The sequence below is a fragment of the Pseudophryne corroboree genome, chromosome 4, assembly GCF_028390025.1.
Source record: "Pseudophryne corroboree isolate aPseCor3 chromosome 4, aPseCor3.hap2, whole genome shotgun sequence".
Classification (NCBI taxonomy): Eukaryota; Metazoa; Chordata; class Amphibia; order Anura; family Myobatrachidae; genus Pseudophryne; species Pseudophryne corroboree.
The window spans coordinates 536,597,417-536,618,435 of record NC_086447.1 but is presented as its reverse complement, the minus strand read 5'-3'; the positions used below and the strand labels follow the sequence as shown (position 1 = coordinate 536,618,435).

The following is a 21,019-nucleotide window of genomic DNA, read 5'->3' as shown; positions in this document are numbered from 1 at the left end:
TAAAATAGTCTGCTGCCACGTGAATAGATGAGGGGAGCATGTACATGTCATCTATTCACATTAAAGGGAGAGCTTGGAGGTAGGCACGGTACCTCTGTAAGTGCTGGGCACACACCCTTCAATGACGTTGATGGCTGGGGCATGCCCCACTAGTGACATTGAGGGGGCCGGACCGTCCTCAATAGTGATGCCGGCTGGGCCATGCCTCCATTTTGGGCAAGCGTGCATAATACCCCGCAACCTTAGTGCACTACCCAAAAAAAATTCTTGAGGAAACCTTAAGGGCCTATACTTGGTTCAAATAATACATCTGTTCACCTATACATAGAATCCCTGAATATGTGAGCCTGTACATGACCGCAGGTAAGATGGTGACCATATCCAGAACACAATGGAAGCGATTGCTACAATAATGGCAATGGACAATGTTTTAATGTAAATACAGGTATAGTCCTTGTAGTCTGTAATATGTCACACCCCTATATCAATGCCATGTTAAGGTTAAACATACTCTACCATATATTGGTATGCAACACTATAAAACAAGCCACAAAGTTACCTACATTCACAAAGTTGCTGGCTCATCATGGTAAGATCCTGGCTCCTAGTTTTCAGAGACATCCGTCCAGGTAAGCATAATTGGTTTGGTGTTTTTTTTTTTGCCTGTCAATAGTCCACCCATTACCTGTACCAGGTAGGTGGGCCAAGAATCAGACTCATAATAGCCAGAGTAGCATGAGCATTTTGTCATCTTCCCATTCCCCATATTACAAACTACAACAAACTATTATACGAGAAAGTAGCTCATTTTTGTAAAATCAAGTTTACCTACAGTATCTACATTACTTGGAACATGAGATGGATCTCAATACGAGCAGTATTTCACTAGATCTGACCTTGTCCATAGCACAGGTAAAGCAAAACAAACCATCCTGTTCATAAAAATGTCAAATATATTTACAAAGGTAGGATGAAATCAATTAATAGTAAAAAGTACAAGTGTAATACTGTACATAGACTTTGAAAGGTAAATGTTGCAATATAATACAGATTAGCATCAACTAGGATGCAATATAAATGTTACATGAACTTAATAAAGCAAAAAGTGATTTTAAACTATGTTGCAATTGTTTTAGTAAATGAAGCTCTAAAACGAAAAAAAAAAAATCAATCATGGCTATAACAAGTTTTGCATGATCATAATTTACTTGTACATACCATAAAAAGCACATAACAGCAGTTAGGCATTAATATAACTAGGGGAGAAAAACTTTGCCTACTAAAACGAAAAAAAAAAAATCAATCATGGCTATAACAAGTTTTGCATGATCATAATTTACTTGTACATACCATAAAAAGCACATAACAGCAGTTAGGCATTAATATAACTAGGGGAGAAAAACTTTGCCTAGAGACGGTCACATGGATTTTGACATTTAAGGACATGAATTAGGTGAAAGAATGTACCTACTGCACCAGAGTTATCAGTACGTGTTGCTTCCTCCAGCACCAAAGAAATCTATTTAATCAGCACACTGGAAATTGCAGACCGCTGGACACAACAAATGTAACAGAAGGGCCAGCCAATGCAAAGCCACTGGATGTTGAATGGGAAGCTTAATGAACAAGGCGGACCCCACCCAAGCACTGACATTGCTGAAGACAGGGGAGGAAAAACAGAACATACAGAGCAGGGAAACAAATCACCCAATGCCTCTCACTGCATCAAGAGAGAAATAAGGGGATCGCAATGTCTGATCATCCTGGACGAGCATTACTTAAAACAAAACAAGAAACTAGTGTTTTAATACAAAACTTCAAATGGACAAACCTTTTTACAAGAATTCTAGTTATTATTATTACTGATAAACAAAAAACATTACTTAACATTTGAAGACCCGAAACTAAAACGTGTACCTTTCAATGGGAATACAATAACTAAAGTAAAGTTACACTTTCTGGCACTCAACGGACCCTGCAGGTCCCATGAAGCAGCTTATACCCCTTTCACATATCCAATGCCGGATCCCACCCGGGAATTGGAAACTGGTCCTTCTCGGGTGGGATCCAGCATTGGAGCCTCAGCGCTGGCTTCCTGACCCGGCAATATACAGAGCCGGTTGCCATAACAGCAGGGGGGGGCGGAGCCAGCAGCAGGGTCGGGTTGGAGGCGGCACAGAGAGATGAGCTCATCTCCGTGCCGCCGCTTCTCTATGTAGTAAACAGGTCCCATGGACCCAGGAATCCGTTTACGCTGCAACTGACCTGGTATTCAACCCAGGAATAACCCGTGTTATTACCCAGGTTGAATTACTGGGTCAGGCGCCCGTACCATCACTACTCTCTCATCATCCCTGCCCTCAAAGTTAATCTCACCTCATCGCTACAGCAACCCTGATAATCTCATTCACCTCTCTCCCACAAACTCATACCCCCTGTGCCCTCTGGAATGCCAGATCTGTTTGTAACAGACTGGTCCCCACTCATGACCTTTTCATTTCCAACTCCCTACACCTACTAGCCATTACTGAAACTTGGATTACGCCCTCTGACAATACTTCTCCTGCTGCTCTCTCTGCTGGGGGCCTCACATTCACACACACAACCCCCGACCTGGGGGTCGCCATGGGGGTGGTGTTGGGGTCCTTTTACCTTCTAGTTACTACTACCAACTCATACCACCAGAACCATCCCTTACATTCTCTACATTTGAGATCCATGCCATACGCCTCTTCCAACCAGTCCATCTTATAGTAGCTGTCATTTACCGCCCCCCTGGCACTGCTTCCAAATTCATCGACAACTTTGCTTCCTGGCTTCCTCTCTTCTGACATTCCCTCCATTATCCTAGGCGATTTCAACATCCCTATTGACATCCCCACACAATCCCATGCCTCTAAACTCCTTAACCTCACCTCTTCACTTGGTCTTTCCCAGTGGACCTCCTCACCCTCCCATGTGAATGGGAGCTCACTGGATGTGGTCTTCACTCACCGCTGTGATGTTTCTGATTTTTCCAACTCCCCATTTCCCCTCTCTGACCACCACCTGCTCTCCTTTAACCTATCTCTCTCGACTTTCCCATCTCTACCTCCTAAGGCTACCATCACTAAGCGTAACATTGAAGCTATTGACACCCATTCCTTTCCTCCCTGTTTGACTTACTTCTCTCTCCTATTCTCTCTCTCATATGCCCTGAACAAGCCACTTCCACATACAATGCATCCCTTACTTCTGCTCTTGACTCTGTTGCTCCACCAACCACTATTCACCTTGCAAATTAACACCTCAACCCTGGCATACCAAATGCACCAGATATCTGCAAAAATGCTCACGTACTGCTGAGCGACACTGGAAGAAATCACGCTCTAAGGCAGACTTCCTCCATTTCAAACGTATGCTCTCATCCTTCAGTGCTGCCCTTTCTCTTGCTAAACAGTCATACTTCAAGAACCTCATCTTCTCCCAGTCTCCCAACCCCCGGCGCCTCTTTGCCACTCTCGACTCACTCCTCTGCCCACCTCCACCTCGTCTCCCTTCCTCACTCTCTGCTCTTGACTTTGCCACTTACTTCACATCCAGAATTGACTCCATACATCAGGACATCACATCACACCAGACCATCAGTAACCAGCCTTCTCCCATCCCTTACCAACCCTCGCACCTATTCTGAAATCTTTCTCCCATGCATCTGGAGAGGAAATCATGGCCCTCATTCGTTCCTGTCCCCTCACCACCTCCTCACTTGACCCTATCCCCTCCCACCTCCTCCGCTACCTCTCTCCTTCTGCTTGTTCACATATTTCCCACCTTCTCAATCTCTCCCTCTCATCAGGCACTGTCCCCTCTGCCTTCAAGCACGCACTCATCTCTCCTATTCTTAAAAAACCTACCCTTGATCCAACACTCTTTCCAACTACCGACCCATCGCTCTCCTCCCTTTTGCCTCCAAACTCTTTGAGCGTATTGTCAACAACCGCCTTACTTCCTTTCTTTCCTCACACTCATTGCTTGAACCATTCCAGTCTGGCTTCCATCCTCTCCACTCCACTGAACTGCCCTTACAAAAGTATGCAATGACCTCCAATCTGCTAAATCTAAGGGACACTACTCTCTACTTATTCTACTTGATCTCTCTGCTGCTTTTGACACTGTGGACCATCCTCTCCTACTGCAAATCCTTCACTCCTTGGTCTGCGTGACACTGCCCTCTCTTGGCTGTCTTCCTACCTTTCTGACCGTTCATTCTGTCTCCTCTCATGACTCCACCTCCCCCTCACTTCCACTAACTGTATGGGTACCTCAAGGTTCTGTCCTTGGTCCTCTTCTCTTCTCTATCTATACGTCCTCACTAGGTAAGCTCATTAGTTCTTTTGGTTTCCAATACCATCTCTATGCTGATGACACCCAAATCTATCTTTCCTCTCCAGACCTTTTCCCACTCGTATCTCCAACTGTCTCTCAGCTACCTCTTCCTGGATGTCCCAGCGCTTTCTTAAACTTAACATGTCTAAGACCGAGCTGATCATCTTCCCTCCCTCCCGCATAACCTCCCCTCCTTCAATCTCATTATCTATTGATGGCACTACTATCTCCTCTAGCCCCCAAGTGCGCTGTCTTGGAGTAATCCTTGATTCTTCCCTCTCCTTCAAACCACACATTCAGCACCTATCACAAACCTGCCGTTTTCATCTAAAAAATATTTCCAGGATCAGACCCTTTCTGACCCAGGATACTACCAAGACTCTTATCCACTCAGTGGTCATCTCCAGACTGGACTACTGTAATCTCCTCCTGACTGGCATTCCTGACAAATACCTCTCTCCACTCCAATCTATCCTCAATGCTGCTGCCCGGCTCATCTTCCTCACCAAACGCACTACGTCCACCTCTCCTCTCTTACTAGAACTTCACTGGCTCCCCTTCCCTTTCAGAATCCACTTCAAGCTTCTCACACTCGCTTACAAAAGCCCTCACCCACTCCTCTCCCATCTACATCTCTGACCTTATCTCCCTTTACACTCCCACCCGTCCTCTTCGCTCTGCTAATGCACGCCGACTCTCCTGCCTACGGATTACTTCCTCCCACTCCTACCGCCAAGATTTTTCACGTGCTGCACCATTTCTCTGGAATTCCCTACCTCTCCCCCTCAGCCTCTCCACCTCTCTACAAAACTTCAAACAGTCTCTCAAGACCCACTTCTTCACCAAACCCAGCCGAATCTCATCCTAACCCTCTGTTCAACATTCTCTATGTACCCCATCTGTGTCACATCTGTCTGTCTACCCCTCCCCTTTAGAATGTAAGCTCTCATGAGCAGGGCCCTCTTCCCTCATGTGCTTATCCTTTCTTACTTTAATAATCTTCAACTGCACCAAATCCAGCAGTCTTCTGCCACCTGATACTTATAACAGTGTCATCTGCTGATGTAACTGTTTATTTACCCTGTACTTGTCCTATACTGTCAACTGTAAGTTGCTGTTTTCCTGTTTGATTATTTGTTTATGTACTCTGTAATCGGGCGCTGCGGAACCCTTGTGGCGCCATATAAATAAAGGATGATGATGATAATAATAATAATAATAATAATAATAATGACCAGGGAATTCTCCAAGGCCCCTTTCACATCGCACACTGACCCGTGTCGACCAGGTAATATGCCGGGCCGATGCCGGGTTATTCTTGCATTGTGAAAGGGGTATTAACGGTAGGCAGGAGATACTCTAAACTGCTCTGAGTGCCTCACTTGGGTATAGATGAATCAAATCTTTGAGAGAAATAAAGTACCAACCAATTACGTGCCTGTCATTTTTCAAGCACATTCCGAAAATGACAGTTATGACCCCCATACATTACAGATAAATTGTGACAAAATCCTGGATCCCCTGACAGCAAGGTTGGGGGAATCAGAAATATTAAAACATGTTTAAAAGTCCTAATTAAGGGCATGGAGACGATGGATACAAGGAAAGGCTTGAAAGACTAGGCATGTTTACATTGGAAAAAAGAGGAGACTAAGAGGGGATATGATCAACATCTACAAATATATAAGGGGACAATACACAGAGCTTGCGCGGGACCTGTTTTTGGCCAGATCAACACATAGGACTCGTGGACACTTGCTCAAGTTAGAGGAGAGGAGATTCCGCACAATACGGCGTAAAGGCTTTTTCACGGTAAGGACAATACGTGTTTGGAATTCCCTGCCTGAGGGAGTTGTAATGGCGGAATCGGTCAACACCTTTAAGAATGGGTTAGATAAATTCCTAATGGATAAGGATATCCAGGGTTATGGTGCATAGTCACGCATTATAGTTACTACAAAAAGGGATAAAATGCAACGGCTAACATCAGCATCAGTCAAAAATTTTAGACAAATCATCATGCATAGGAGACCACGAATAGGTTGAACTCGATGGACAATTGTCTTTTTTCAACCTCAGATACTATGTTACTATATAAAAGTCCTGATTAGCTAATAAAACAACTGCTGACATTTTTAACATGTCTTCATTTCCCCCATTCCCTGACAGGTTGCTAGTCGGGTAATCAGCACATAGATGCAAGGGAGTGATTTGATGCCGATTGGTTAGTACTTTCTCTCCAAGATTTGATAAATCTCCCCCTTGGTTTGTTAAGTCACCACCTCTGCTCTCATGAAATTCCCATTCATGTGAATAAAAAATCAATGGGAAGGGGTTTTGATAACCATGAACAAGATCTCCTGTTCGCATCATTAGATTATTGGCAATCTACCAAACAATGAGAAGTAACGTAATGTTACGTTAAGGCATATCAATTTCACCACAAATCATTTAAACAGAAGAATGAAAATAAAAACATAACCGGCTGTACAAAGCAAGCTAACTTAAAATGAAAAAGACAAAACTGCTAGTAAAGGTTTCCACAAAAACCAGTAATGAAAAAAAATCAGTATCTAGGGCTCTGTCACAAAGCAGCTTGTAAAGGTGTTGTCAGCCACTACAAATATCAAAAGAACAAGAAGTAGTGAAACCAGCGCTAGTATATACAATATTTTCAAACTCTGCCTTTAAAATGATTTAGTGGCTGATTGGTTAGTGCTTTATCACTCTGTGTGCTTTGATAAATACCCCCCCTTACTCATTTTTCTCAGATGAAAAATTAAACCATGCTTAGGGGTAATGTTTCACCTCGTTAGTACAATTCTTTATCAAGGACAACTATCCCACATGAAGCCGAATTAAAAAATTAAAGCAGTTACCGAAGTCACCTTGGAAGGCAGAAACAGAATGGAGAAACTATGAACATGCGTTAAGGCTTAGCAGTCCAGAAGTATAAAAAGCAGGACATACAATGGATTGCTATATCTTATCACCATAGATGGGATTTAAATGCAATATATATCCTAGTACACTTTCCAAAAACATCTTCTCTTATAGGGGGAATTCAATTGTATTCACCACTTACAGCAGTATTGCACGTCCGATTGCAGAGATTAAATTGTTTTTGTCGCCAGGCACGACAGTATGACCTCTGCCTGCAGCCTCCTGAGAAATCAGCAAAAAGTCATGATTTGGGGCACCCCAACATGGACTCGACAGGTTTACGCAGCTAAAGCTGGTCTATTGGAGCACATAAAAAAAAAAAAAAATGAATATCGCACTGGATGGATTGAGCAGCTACTGCCTAGAGAACTGAAGTGGCTACCTTCAGAGCAAGGTCATGCTCTAGCTCCAGCCTATTCTCTACCAGAGTATAGAACAGGAAAAAGAAGATATGGACATAAAAAGGAAAAAAAACGATTTCTAATAAACATAGAAGCTAATGGGCCCTACACACTGGCAGATTTCACTGAACGATATGAACGAGAACTCGTTCATATCCTTCAGTGTGGAGGCAGCAACGATGAACTGGGCGCGGCCCCGAACTCGTTCAGATTGGTGCCACATCACTTATGCATGCAGGCCAATATGGACAATCTCGTCCATATTAGCATGCACTGCTATGGAGCCAGGTGACGGGGGAAGTGAAGAAACTTCACCCCCCCCCCCAAAGCCCCCCTCCTCCCGCCGGGTCGCCTGCCGGCTGTATCGGCCACCTCAGCGGCACATCGCCATATGTGTAGGGCCCATTAGCTACATTAGATATAAAGTTGGCATTAGCTAGTTTCTGCAGAGCTGTAGTTGAATGTAAGGTTATAGAACCAAATTCTATCATCATACTGCAACATCACCGACAATGGACAGATAAACCACCACTTTCCAAGGAACACATCAAAAGCACAAACATAGGGAGAAAAGTAACAAACAGCGATTTAAAAAAAAAAAAGATGCTGTCTTTCTGGGATTTCTGCCGAGAGAGAGAGAGAGAGAGAGAGAGAGAGAGAGAGAGAGAGAGAGAGAGAGAGAGAGAGAGAGAGAGAGAGAGAGAGAGAGCGAGAGAGAGAGAGAGCGAGAGAGAGAAATAAATAATCTGCTTACTAACTTGCTTTAGTTATTAATATTTTATGCTTTAAAATTTTTGCCTTCAAAAGGGAACATGGCAGTAACCAGATTTTTTCCTATCCTTCACTCAAGTAGTGGTGTATCGTTTGTAGGTCTAGCTGGCACATGGACATCATCATTAGGAGTGATCACTAGCAGCTCAGGTGCAGGGAATAACGATCAGGTCCCCCATGTCCTGACATGACCTATCCTGCTTGAGGAACTACCTCGGCATCTAAATTAGGAAACATGGTAATCAGATTAAGCACGGTTTTGCTCATCATTTGCCCAGGAATCCAATTAAAGAGTCTGAGCTAGAGTACGTCACAAACGTAAAAGGAGTCCGAGATATGCTTCAGATGTTAAGTAACAAACTACATGATCAGAAAGGGTTTTAATATTCATGTACAAAGGCCAATTATTTAAGCTGAATTGACACTTGCATAGAATAGACATTTTGTGGGCTGAGTCAGTGAGAGCGTATAAATTGTGCTAAGAACAAGTGATATTACAGAGCTACGGCATGACAATTATGTCCTTACTTCATGGGGAAAGGTTCTATTGGATATATGCTCATTTATATTAATATCACAAAACGCAAGTTTCCAATGCATGCATGCATGCATGCATGCATGCATGCATGTATGTATGTATGTATGTATGTATGTATGTATGTATGTATGGATCCACTTTAAATCAAACGATATACAAGCCAATCATGAGCTAAAATGTATAACTATACCCTAAATTGACATTCTAGAGTGTTTTAAACATGTGTAATTGCTCTGTTCTCGGGTTCTTACTCCATCCAAAACTTTAGAAAGCAGAGATTTATCTTGAGAAACCATTTGCTAAATGTGCCAGGTTCCCCAAGAAAAATAATGATTCATGCTCCTGTTCTTTGGCCATGCCTGTCAACCCCACGTTATTAGGAACAGGTTCAGTAGAAATTAGAGGTGTGGGGCAAGGGACTATGGGGGTCATTCCGACTTGATCGCTCACTAGCCGTTTTTAGCAGCTGTGCAAACGCTATGCCGCCTCCCACTGGGAGTGTATTTTAGCAGAAGTGCGAACGAAAGGATCGCAGAGCAGCGGCAAAGTTTTTTGGTGCAGTTTTAGAGTAGCTCAATACCTACTCACCGCTTGCGATGACTTCAGACTGTTCAGTTCCTGTTTTGACGTCACAAACACGCCCTGCGTTCAGCCAACCACGCCTGCGTTTTTTCGATCACTCCCTGAAAACGGTCAGTTGACACCCAGAAACACCCACTTCATGTCAATCACTCTGCGGCCAGCAGTGCGACTGAAAAGCTTCGCTAAACCCTGTGTGAAACTACATCGGCCGTTGTAAAAGTACTTTGTGCATGTGCATTGCGTCGCATGTGCAGAAGTGCCGTTTTTTTGACTCATCGCTGCACAGCGAACGAATGCAGCTAGTGATCAACTCGGAATGACCCCCTATGAGAGGACTAAAAATAAATGCCACCATTGTAAGTATGCTACTGGTTTAGGGACATTTCCGTTGGTTTTATTTTATCGCATTCAACTCCGATAAACAACATTTTACTTTTATCGCTGTCCATTAAAAGGAGAACACCACTGAAAAAAAATCAAAGTTTAATTAAGAATTATACTTCACATTAAAAATATAGGGAAGGGGTATTCAACTCTAGGCAATGTTACTGCCAGCAACCACCAACATCATGTTACTCCCACATCCCAAAGATGCATGCTGGAAAATCAAAGATGTCTACAAAGTGGTCATAAATAAAATCTATATACAATACTGTAAAAAAATCATCATTATATATATATATATATATATATATATATATATATATATATATATATATATATATATATATATATATATATATATATAATAAGAATTTACTTACCGATAATTCTATTTCTCGGAGTCCGTAGTGGATGCTGGGGTTCCTGAAAGGACCATGGGGAATAGCGGCTCCGCAGGAGACAGGGCACAAAAGTAAAGCTTTTACAGGTCAGGTGGTGTGTACTGGCTCCTCCCCCTATGACCCTCCTCCAGACTCCAGTTAGGTACTGTGCCCGGACGAGCGTACACAATAAGGGAGGATTTTGAATCCCGGGTAAGACTCATACCAGCCACACCAATCACACCGTACAACTTGTGATCTAAACCCAGTTAACAGTATGATAACAGAGGAGCCTCTGAAAGATGGCTTCCTAAACAATAACCCGAATTAGTTAACAATAACTATGTACAAGTATTGCAGATAATCCGCACTTGGGATGGGCGCCCAGCATCCACTACGGACTCCGAGAAATAGAATTATCGGTAAGTAAATTCTTATTTTCTCTATCGTCCTAAGTGGATGCTGGGGTTCCTGAAAGGACCATGGGGATTATACCAAAGCTCCCAAACGGGCGGGAGAGTGCGGATGACTCTGCAGCACCGAATGAGAGAACTCCAGGTCCTCCTTTGCCAGGGTATCAAATTTGTAAAAATTTACAAACGTGTTCTCCCCTGACCACGTAGCTGCTCGGCAGAGTTGTAATGCCGAGACCCCTTGGGCAGCCGCCCAAGATGAGCCCACCTTCCTTGCGGAATGGGCCTTAACAGATTTAGGCTGTGGCAGGCCTGCCACAGAATGTACAAGTTGAATTTTGTTACAAAACCAACGAGCAATCGACTGCTTAGAAGCAGGTGCACCCAACTTTTTGGGTGCATACAGTATAAACAGCGAGTCAGATTTTCTGACTCCAGCCGTCCTTTAAATGTATATTTTTAAGGCTCTGACAACGTCCAACAACTTGGAGTCCTTCAAGTCGTCTGTAGCCGCAGGCACTACAATAGGCTGGTTCAGGTGAAACGCTGATACCACCTTAGGGAGAAAATGCGGACGCGTCCGCAGCTCTGCCCTATGTCGAATGGAAAATTAAATAAGGGCTTTTATAAGACAAAGCCGCCAGTTCAGATACTCTCCCGGCCGAGCCAGGGCCAGTAACATAGTCACTTTCCATGTGAGATATTTCAAATCCACATTCTTTAGTGGTTCAAACCAATTGGATTTGAGGAAATCTAAAACTACATTTAGATCCCACGGTGCCACCTTAGGCACCACAGGAGGCTGTATATGCAGTACTCCTTTGATAAAAATCTGGACCTCAGGGACTGAGGCCAATTCTTTGTGGAAGAATATTGATAGGGCCGAAATTTGAACCTTAATAGATCCCAATTTGAGACCCATAGACAATCCTGATTGCAGGAAATGTAGGAAAACGACCCAGTTGAAATTCCTCCATCGGAGCACTCCGCTGCTCGCACCACGCAACATATTTTCGCCAAATACGGCGATAATGCTTCGCGGTGACTTCCTTCCTTGCCTTTATCAAGGTAGGAATGACTTCTTCTGGAATGCCTTTTCCTTTTAGGATCTGGCATTCAACGCCATGCCGTCAAACGCAGCCGCGGTAAGTCTTGAAAAAGACAAGGACCCTGCTGAAGCAGGTCCCTTCTCAGAAGTAGAGGCCACGGATCGTCCGTGACCATCTCTTGAAGTTCCGGGTACCAAGTCCTTCTTGGCCAATCCGGAGCCACTAGTCTTACTCCTCTTTGCCGTATAATCCTCAATACCTTTGGTATGAGAGGCAGAGGAGGAAACACATATACCGACTGGTACACCCAAGGTGTTACCAGCGCGTCCACAGCTATTGCCTGCGGATCTCTTGACCTGGCGCAATACCTGTCCAGTGTTTTGTTGAGGCGAGACGCCATCATGTCCACCATTGGTTTTACCCAACGGTTTAATAGCATGTGGAAAACTTCTGGATGAAGTCCCCACTCTCCCGGGTGAAGGTCGTGTCTGCTGAGGAAGTCTGCTTCCCAGTTGTCCACGCCCGGGATGAATACTGCTGACAGTGCTATCACGTGATTCTCCGCCCAGCGAAGGATCCTGGCAGCTTCTGCCATTGCCCTCCTGCTTCTTGTGCCGCCCTGTCTGTTTACATGGGCGACTGCCGTGATGTTGTCCGACTGGATCAACACCGGTCTTCCTTGAAGCAGAGGTTCCGCCTGGCTTAGAGCATTGTAGATTGCTCTTAGTTCCAGAATGCTTATGTGAAGAGACTTTTTCAGGCTCGACCACACTCCCTGGAAATTTCTTCCCTGTGTGACTGCTCCCCAGCCTCTCAGGCTGGCATCCGTGGTCACCAGGATCCAATCCTGTATGCCGAATCTGCGGCCCTCCAATAGATGAGCCTCCTGCAACCACCACAGAAGGGATACCCTTGTCCTCGGCGACAGGGTTATCCGCAGGTGCATCTGAAGATGCGACCCTGACCATTTGTCCAACAGATCCCTTTGCATGGAATCTGCCGAAAGGGATTGCTTCGTAAGAAGCTACCATTTTTTCCCAGGACTCTTGTGCATTGATGTACAGACACCTTTCCTGGTTTTAGGAGGTTCCTGACCAGGTCAGATAACTCCTTGGCTTTTTCTTCGGGAAGAAAAACCTTTTTCTGAACTGTGTCCAGAATCATCCCCAGGAACAGCAGACGAGTTGTCGGCATTAATTGGAATTTTGGAATATTCAGAATCCATCCGTGCTGCTTTAGCACCTCTTGAGATAGTGCTAAACCCATCTCTAGCTGTTCTCTGGACCTTGCCCTTATTAGGAGATCGTCCAAGTATGGGATAATTAATACGCCTTTTCTTCGAAGAAGAAATATTATCTCGGCCATTACCTTTGTAAAGACCCGAGGTGCCGTGGACAAACCAAACGGCAGCGTCTGAAACTGATAGTGACAGTTTTGTACAACGAACCTGAGGTACCCCTGGTGTGAGGGGTAATTGGAACGTGGAGATACACATCCTTGATGTCCAAGGATACCATAAAGTCCCCTTCTTCCAGGTTCGCTATCACTGCTCTGAGTGACTCCATCTTGAACTTGAACTTCTTTATGTATAGGTTCAAGGACTTCAGATTTAGAATAGGCCTTACCGAGCCATCCGGCTTCGGTACCACAAATAGAGTGGAATAATACCCCTTCCCTTGTTGTAGAAGAGGTACCTTGACTATCACCTGCTGAGAATACAGCTTGTGAATGGCTTCCAAAACCGTCTCCCTTTCTGAGGGGGACGTTGGTAAAGCAGACTTCAGGAAACGGCGAGGTGGCTCTGTCTCTAATTTCAACCTGTACCCCTGAGATATTATCTGCAGGATCCAGGGATTTACCTGCGAGTGAGCCCACTGCGCGCTGTAATTTTTGAGACGACCGCCTACCGCCCCCGAGTCCGCTTGCGAAGCCCCAGCGTCATGCTGAGGCTTTTGTAGAAGCCGGGGAGGGCTTCTGTTCCTGGGAAGGAGCTGCCTGTTGCTGTCTCTTCCCTCGTCCTCTGCCTCGTGGCAGATATGAATAGCCCTTTGCTCTCTTATTTTTAAAGGAACGAAAGGGCTGCGGTTGAAAGGTCGGTGCCTTTTTCTGTTGGGGAGTGACTTGAGGTAGAAAAGGTGGATTTCCCGGCCGTAGCTGTGGCCACCAAATCCGATAGACCGACCTCAAATAACTCCTCTACGCATCGCCTGTCCACTGTCGTGTCCATAAAGCTCTTCTGGCCGAAATGGACATAGCACTTACCCGTGATGCCAGTGTGCAGATATCTCTCTGTGCATCACGCATATAAAGAAATGCATCCTTTATTTGTTCTAACGACAGTAAAATATTGTCCCTGTCCAGGGTATCAATATTTTCGATCAGGGACTCTGACCAAACTACCCCAGCACTGCACATCCAGGCAGTCGCAATAGCTGGTCGTAGTATAACACCTGCATGTGTGTATATACCTTTTTGGATATTTTCCATCCTCCTATCTGATGGATCTTTAAGTGCGTCCGTCTCAGGAGAGGGTAACGCCACTTGTTTTGATAAGCGTGTTAGCGCTTTGTCCACCCTAGGAGGTGTTTCCCAGCGCTCCCTAACCTCTGGCGGGAAAGGGTATAAAGCCAATAACTTCTTTGAAATTAGCAGTTTTTTATCGGGGCACCCCACGCTTCATCACACACGTCATTTAATTCTTCTGATTCGGTAAAAACTACTGGTAGTTTTTTCACCCCCACATAATACCCTGTTTAGTGGTACCTGTAGTATCAGCTAAATGTAACATCTCCTTTATTGCCAAAATCATATAACGTGTGGCCCTACTGGAAAATACGGTTGATTCGTCACCTTCACCACCGGAATCAGTGCCTGTGTCTGGGTCTGTGTCGACCGACTGAGGCAAGGGACGTTTTACAGCCCCTGACGGTGTTTGAGGCGCCTGGACAGACACTAATTGAGTGTCCGGCCGCCTCATGTCGGCAAACGACTGCTTAAGCGAGTTGACGCTATCCCGTAATTCCACAAATAAAGGCATCCATTCTGGTGTCGACCCCCTAGGAGGTGACATCCTCATATTTGGCAATTGCTCCGCCTCCACACCAATAACGTCCTCATACATGTCGACACACACGTACCGACACACAGCAGACACACAGGGAATGCTCTATACGAAGACAGGACCCACTAGCCCTTTGGGGAGACAGAGGGAGAGTCTGCCAGCACACACCAAAAAGCGCTATATATGACAGGGATAGCCTTATGATTAAGTGCTCCCTTATAGCTGCTTTTATATTAATATATTGCCATTTATTCTGCCCCCCCTCTCTGTTATACCCTGTTTCTGTAGTGCAGTGCAGGGGAGAGACCTGGGAGCCTTCCTGACCAGCGGAGCTGTGACAGAAAATGGCGCCGTGTGCTGAGGAGATAGGCCCCGCCCCTTTTTCGGCGGGCTCGTCTCCCGCTATTTAGTACATTTAGGCAGGGGTAAATATCTCCATATAGCCTCTGGGGCTATATGTGAGGTATTTTTAGCCTTTTTAAAGGTTTTCATTTGCCTCCCAGGGCGCCCCCCCCCAGCGCCCTGCACCCTCAGTGACTGCCGTGTGAAGTGTGCTGAGAGGAAAATGGCGCACAGCTGCAGTGCTGTGCGCTACCTTAAGAAGACTGCAGGAGTCTTCAGCCGCCGATTCTGGACCTCTTCTTGCTTCAGCATCTGTGAGGGGGCCGGCGGCGTGGCTCCGGTGACCATCCAGGCTGTACCTGTGATCGTCCCTCTGGAGCTTCATGTCCAGTAGCCAAGAAGCCAATCCATCCTGCACGCAGGTGAGTTCACTTCTTCTCCCCTCTGTCCCTCGTTGCAGTGATCCTGTTGCCAGCAGGAATCACTGTAAAATAAAAAACCTAAGCTAAACTCTCTAAGCAGCTCTTTATGAGAGCCACCTAGAATTGCACCCTTCTCGGCCGGGCACAAAAATCTAACTGGAGTCTGGAGGAGGGTCATAGGGGGAGGAGCCAGTACACACCACCTGACCTGTAAAAGCTTTACTTTTGTGCCCTGTCTCCTGCGGAGCCGCTATTCCCCATGGTCCTTTCAGGAACCCCAGCATCCACTTAGGACGATAGAGAAATATATATATATATATATATATATATATATATATATATATATATATATATATATATATATATATATATATATATATAATAGTGATCACTGGCTCACTGCTGATCACTATTTGGAAGGTATCATCCATAGGATACCATAAGGACTCTGTATAGATTTCTGCATTTTTCACCTGTATTGTGACTTCTGAGGTCCTCCATGTGTGCATGAAGTTGCTGATTCCTCTTTTTTTCATACGAATGCTTCCCTTTTGAGCTCTTCGTAATCTGAGTAACCAGATTCACGAGGATGACTTTATGCTCTTATTTCACGCCTCATTGATGTTTGGAAGCCCACGTATGAACCTATTCGGCCAATGATCTAGGCCTATCACTCTCTTGGATAGACATTATTATCTAAGACGCACCCCTGACGAAACGCGTTGGGTTACTGTATTTCTTGTTGAGGTTATCTCCGAATATTTAATGAGGAAGAATAAGGATACAACAGAAAGGTTGCCTTCTTTCCTCCATATCCCATTGATGGATTTCTGTAGGAGAAACTACATCATAATGTACATGTAATAATGATGGATATACTTCATGTTTCTGTATAATTGTTATAATTAATTTTTATGAAAAGTACAGTCCGTTATGTGTTTTAAAAACCTGTATAAATATTGATTGCAAATCCTGTTAAGCAATAGTCTTTGTATAAGGGTATTTGTAAACCCCTGTGGGGCCATTTTTCCTCTTTTTCTATACTCTATTTTCTTTGCTCAGTTCCTCCTAACAAGGAACTCAGAGGAACCAGGCAGCCCATCCTAGAGATAGCTATACCTAATCGCCTATTTTGAAACCAATTAGCGCAGGAGGAGAGTGTTTGTGGAGTTTTTATATATATATATATATATATATATATATATATATATATATATATATATATATATATATATATATATATATATATATATATATATATATATATATATATATATATATATATAAATATAAATAAAATCTAAAAATCAGGTCAATGATCCAGGACGGGGGAAGGATACTGTGCCACAGTGAATCACTGGCTTATGGTCCTGAGGAAAAAAAGCAGTTGCTTGATTGGCCCCTCCAAATTTTCCAGATCTCTATCCGATGAAGCATCTGTGGGATGCTCTATAAAAACAAGCCAAAGTCATAGAGGCCCCAATTCACAAACTTACAGTACTTATATGATCTGCTGCCAACGTCTTGGTGCAGATTCCACAGGACACCTTCAGAGGTCTTGTGGAGTCCATGCCTCGACGGAGTCAGCTGTTTTGGCGAGACAAAGTGGCCCTACACAATATTAGGCAGGTTTATATTAAAGCCATCTGCTTTTTTCCATACCCTACGTATAGAAAAACCGCTTTGTATCACATAGAACATATTCTGCAGTTATTACTTTCATTAAAAAAAAATTAAAAACATTTTTTTTAAAACAGAAAAATATGTAGACCTCCTTAGTCAGTAGCCTGTACAAACAAACACCTTTAGTGATAACCTGAATTCGTTTGTATGAAACAAAAGTTTGTTAATATGACAGAGGTAGGCTTTTACAGTATAACATATGGCTCCTTTATGTTGGATTATATTTTGTGAGACCGAATAATAACGTACAATTTGTTATTTGTCCATTTCTCAAAGGATTGGCTATAATCACATTTTCAATAATATGATGATTTAAGATTAAATGTAATATGTGATAGAACACAACCGCTCTTCACAAGTCTCACAGCCAAACATATAAAACTAGCACTTAAGATACTGTCGTAGAAAATTAATGGATTTATTTATTTAAATATATCAGCCGCTTATTGAAAGTGTTTTATTTTCAAGTTAAATAAACAAGGAACTCAAACCACACGACACCAGGTTAAGGAACTCAAACCACACGACACCAGGTTGTCATAGTGCTGCCATGATATTTCTGTGCGCACGTGTGATCTTGTGTCTACTCACCACCGCTGTGATCCTCTTTTTCAATGTGAGTAAAAACTGCCCTTATACAAATGCCAGCTTTGAGATGAAAATCTGATTTACGCAAATAGTACACCAGTTTAAAAAGCCTTGAGCTGGGTACACCCTTTTTTCTGATCACTCTGCTCCCGATCAGCAGAGCAGTGAGCCCCAAACTTGACTTCCTGTCAGCCTCCTCGCAGCAATACACACACACACTGTGCTAAAATAGCTCTATGGCAGGCCTGGCCAACCTGTGGCTCTCCAGCTGTTGTGAAACTACAAGTCCCAACATGCCTTGCCACAGTTTTGCTATGAGGTAATGCTAAAACTGTGGCAGGGTATGCTGGGATGTGTAGTTTTACAGCAGCTGGAGAGCCACAGGTTGGCCAGGCCTGCTCTATGGGATCTGGAGGTCGGCCCAACATATATTGAACAGTACAAAAGAAGCGACCTCCCTATCCTCGCCCACCGTTGCAAGGTTATTTATTGGCTAGCCATCCTGCAATGGTACAGCATACAATGGTCAGCAAAATCACCAGATATCAGGAGAATGGGCTGACGATTTTATAGGTGTATACCCAGCTTTAGATAGTAAAAGTGAACATAATGGGCCTAATGTAATAGAGTGAGTTTCAGAAAGTGAGAGATTTGGTAAGGTTTTGCAGGGTTTTTTTGTTTGTTTTTATTAAAGTGGCAATCATTTACACAGCAAGATCAACCTGGTTTTGCAGTGTAAATGTTTGCCACTTTAAAAAAAAAAAAACACACTGAAAAACCTTACCAAATCTCTCACTTTCTGAAACTCTCACTCTATTACATTTGGCCCAATGGGGGTAATTCCAAGTTGATCGCAGCAGGAAATTTTTTAGCAGTTGGGCAAAACCATGTGCACTGCAGGGGGGGCAGATATAACATTTGCAGAGAGAGTTAGATTTGGGTGGGTTATTTTGTTTCTGTGCAGGGTAAATACTGGCGCGCTTTATTTTTACACTGCAAATTAGATTGCAGATTGAACTCACCACACCCAAATCTCTCTCTGCACATGTTATCTGCCCCCCCTGCAGTGCACATGGTTTTGCCCAACTGCTAAAAAATTCACATACATTCTCCAACGCTTGTTAGAGACATGTTACAGTATTCTTGTACCTGATGTTAAAAAAAAAAAAAATTCTACTGCTCTCCAGCTATACTTATTGTTGTCATACCTATTACCTAAAGTATGTCTCCGATCTTATATTTTCTGTTTTTTTACAAAAAACTAAAATTCCTTCAATAAAATGGTTTATGAAATCCCCCCACAAAAGAACTACAAAAATGTTTGCTTCAATATATTACTGAAGCTAAAAAAAGATTACATTATCAACAAATTAGACTATATCAATACAACAAACCAGTGATCATTGTATTTATATTATACTGTTCCAAAAAGGTTGAGTTCCAATGCCAAAGAATAATGTAATTGTTACATTCCCTCACCCACCACCAAAAGCAAATGGGTATGGGTCATTGGGTCAACCTAACTTAGGTCGACACTCATTAGGTCGACAGGCCAAAAGGTCAACATGGATTTTTTTTTTTTTTACTGTTTTTGGGGTCGTTTTCTCCGTAAAGTGACAGGGAACCCAAATTAGTGCACCGTGTCCCCACGCATGGCGAGCGTTTGGGCAAGTTACCGTTCCAATCGTACACCATGTGGATCGTTAAGTATGAAAAAATCTCAAAAATGAAAAAAAGTGAAAAACTCGTGTCGACCTTTTGACCAGTTGACCTAGTACATGTCGACCTAATGAGTGTCGACCTAACGACCGTATCCCAAGCAAATACAGCCTCCCACACAAAGGCTTTTACACTCCTGCATTAATTAGTAATAATGGAAAACAAAGAAGCACCACCCTAAAGTATATTGTTGTTGTAACATACAGCATCCTGGGCAGATTTAGCAGATCATAACCTGTTATTTAATATTTGTTCCTCTTTTGTTTTATTTAATGAGAAATACCCATGTCCAATGTGCTACTGAGCTTAGAGTGTGAAAAAATAAGATTTTAAACCTACAGGTAAATCTTTTTCTCCTAGTCATTAGAGGATGCTGGGGACTCCGTAAGGACCATGGGTTATAGACGGGCTACGCAGGAGACATGAGCACTATAAAGAACTTTAGAATGGGTGTGCACTGGCTCCTCCCTCTATGCCCCTCCTCCAGACCTGTTAGAGAAACTGTGCCCAGAGGAGACGGACAGTACGAGGAAAGGATTTTGTTAATCTTAGGGCAAGATTCATACCAGCCCACACCATCCATACCGTATAACTTGGACTATACGAACCAGTCAACAGCATGAAACAAACCGCATCAGTCAAGACTGATCAAAACTGTAACATAACCCTTATGTATGCAATAACTATATACAAGTCTTGCAGAATGTTGTCCGCACTGGAACGGGCGCCCAGCATCATCTACGGACTAGGAGAAAAAGATTTACCGGTAGGTTTAAAATCTTAATTTCTCTTACGTCCTAGAGGATGCTGGGGACTCCGTAAGGACCATGGGGATTTTACCAAAGCTCCAAACCGGGCGGGAGAGTGCGGATGACTCTGCAGCACCGATTGAGCAAACATGAGGTCCTCATCAGCCTGGGTATCAAACTTGTAGAATTTAGCAAAAGTGTTTGAACCCAACCAAGTCGCCGCTCGGCAAAGCTGTAATGCCGAGACGCCCCGGGCAGCCACCCAAGAAGAGCCCACCTTCCTAGTGGAATGGGCCTTTACTGAATTAGGTAACGGCAATCCAGCCGTAGAATGAGCCTGCTGAATCGTGTTACAGATCCAGCGAGTAATAGTCTGCTTAGAAGCAGGAGCGCCAACCTTGTTGGCTGCATACAGAACAAACAGTGCCTCGGTTTTCCTAACCCGAGCCGGCCTGGCTACATATATTTTTAAGGCCCTGACTACATCAAGGGACTTGGAATCCCCCAAGTCCTTCGTAGCCACAGGTACCACAATAGGTTGGTTCATATGAAACGATGAAACCACTTAAGACAAAAATTGAGGACGAATCCTTAATTCTGCTCTATCCACATGGAAAATCAGATAGGGG

The 21,019-nt window shown here is 43.8% G+C and overlaps 1 protein-coding gene across 14 annotated transcripts in view; it reads right to left on the bottom strand.

Annotated features, from left to right (window-relative positions):
• EPB41L2 (erythrocyte membrane protein band 4.1 like 2) overlaps positions 1-21,019 on the bottom strand; it is a 640,934-nt gene that overhangs the window by 458,382 nt on the left and 161,533 nt on the right. Inside the window, exon 1 of one of the 14 annotated variants that reach the window (XM_063917314.1) lies at positions 1,472-1,536. The exons of 12 other annotated variants lie outside the window; for them this stretch is intronic. The gene's annotated coding sequence lies outside the window, so the exon portion shown is untranslated. Of the gene's footprint in view, positions 1-1,467; positions 1,537-21,019 lie in introns of those variants that run through there. One more of the 14 variants, XM_063917313.1, reaches the window with a different exon arrangement.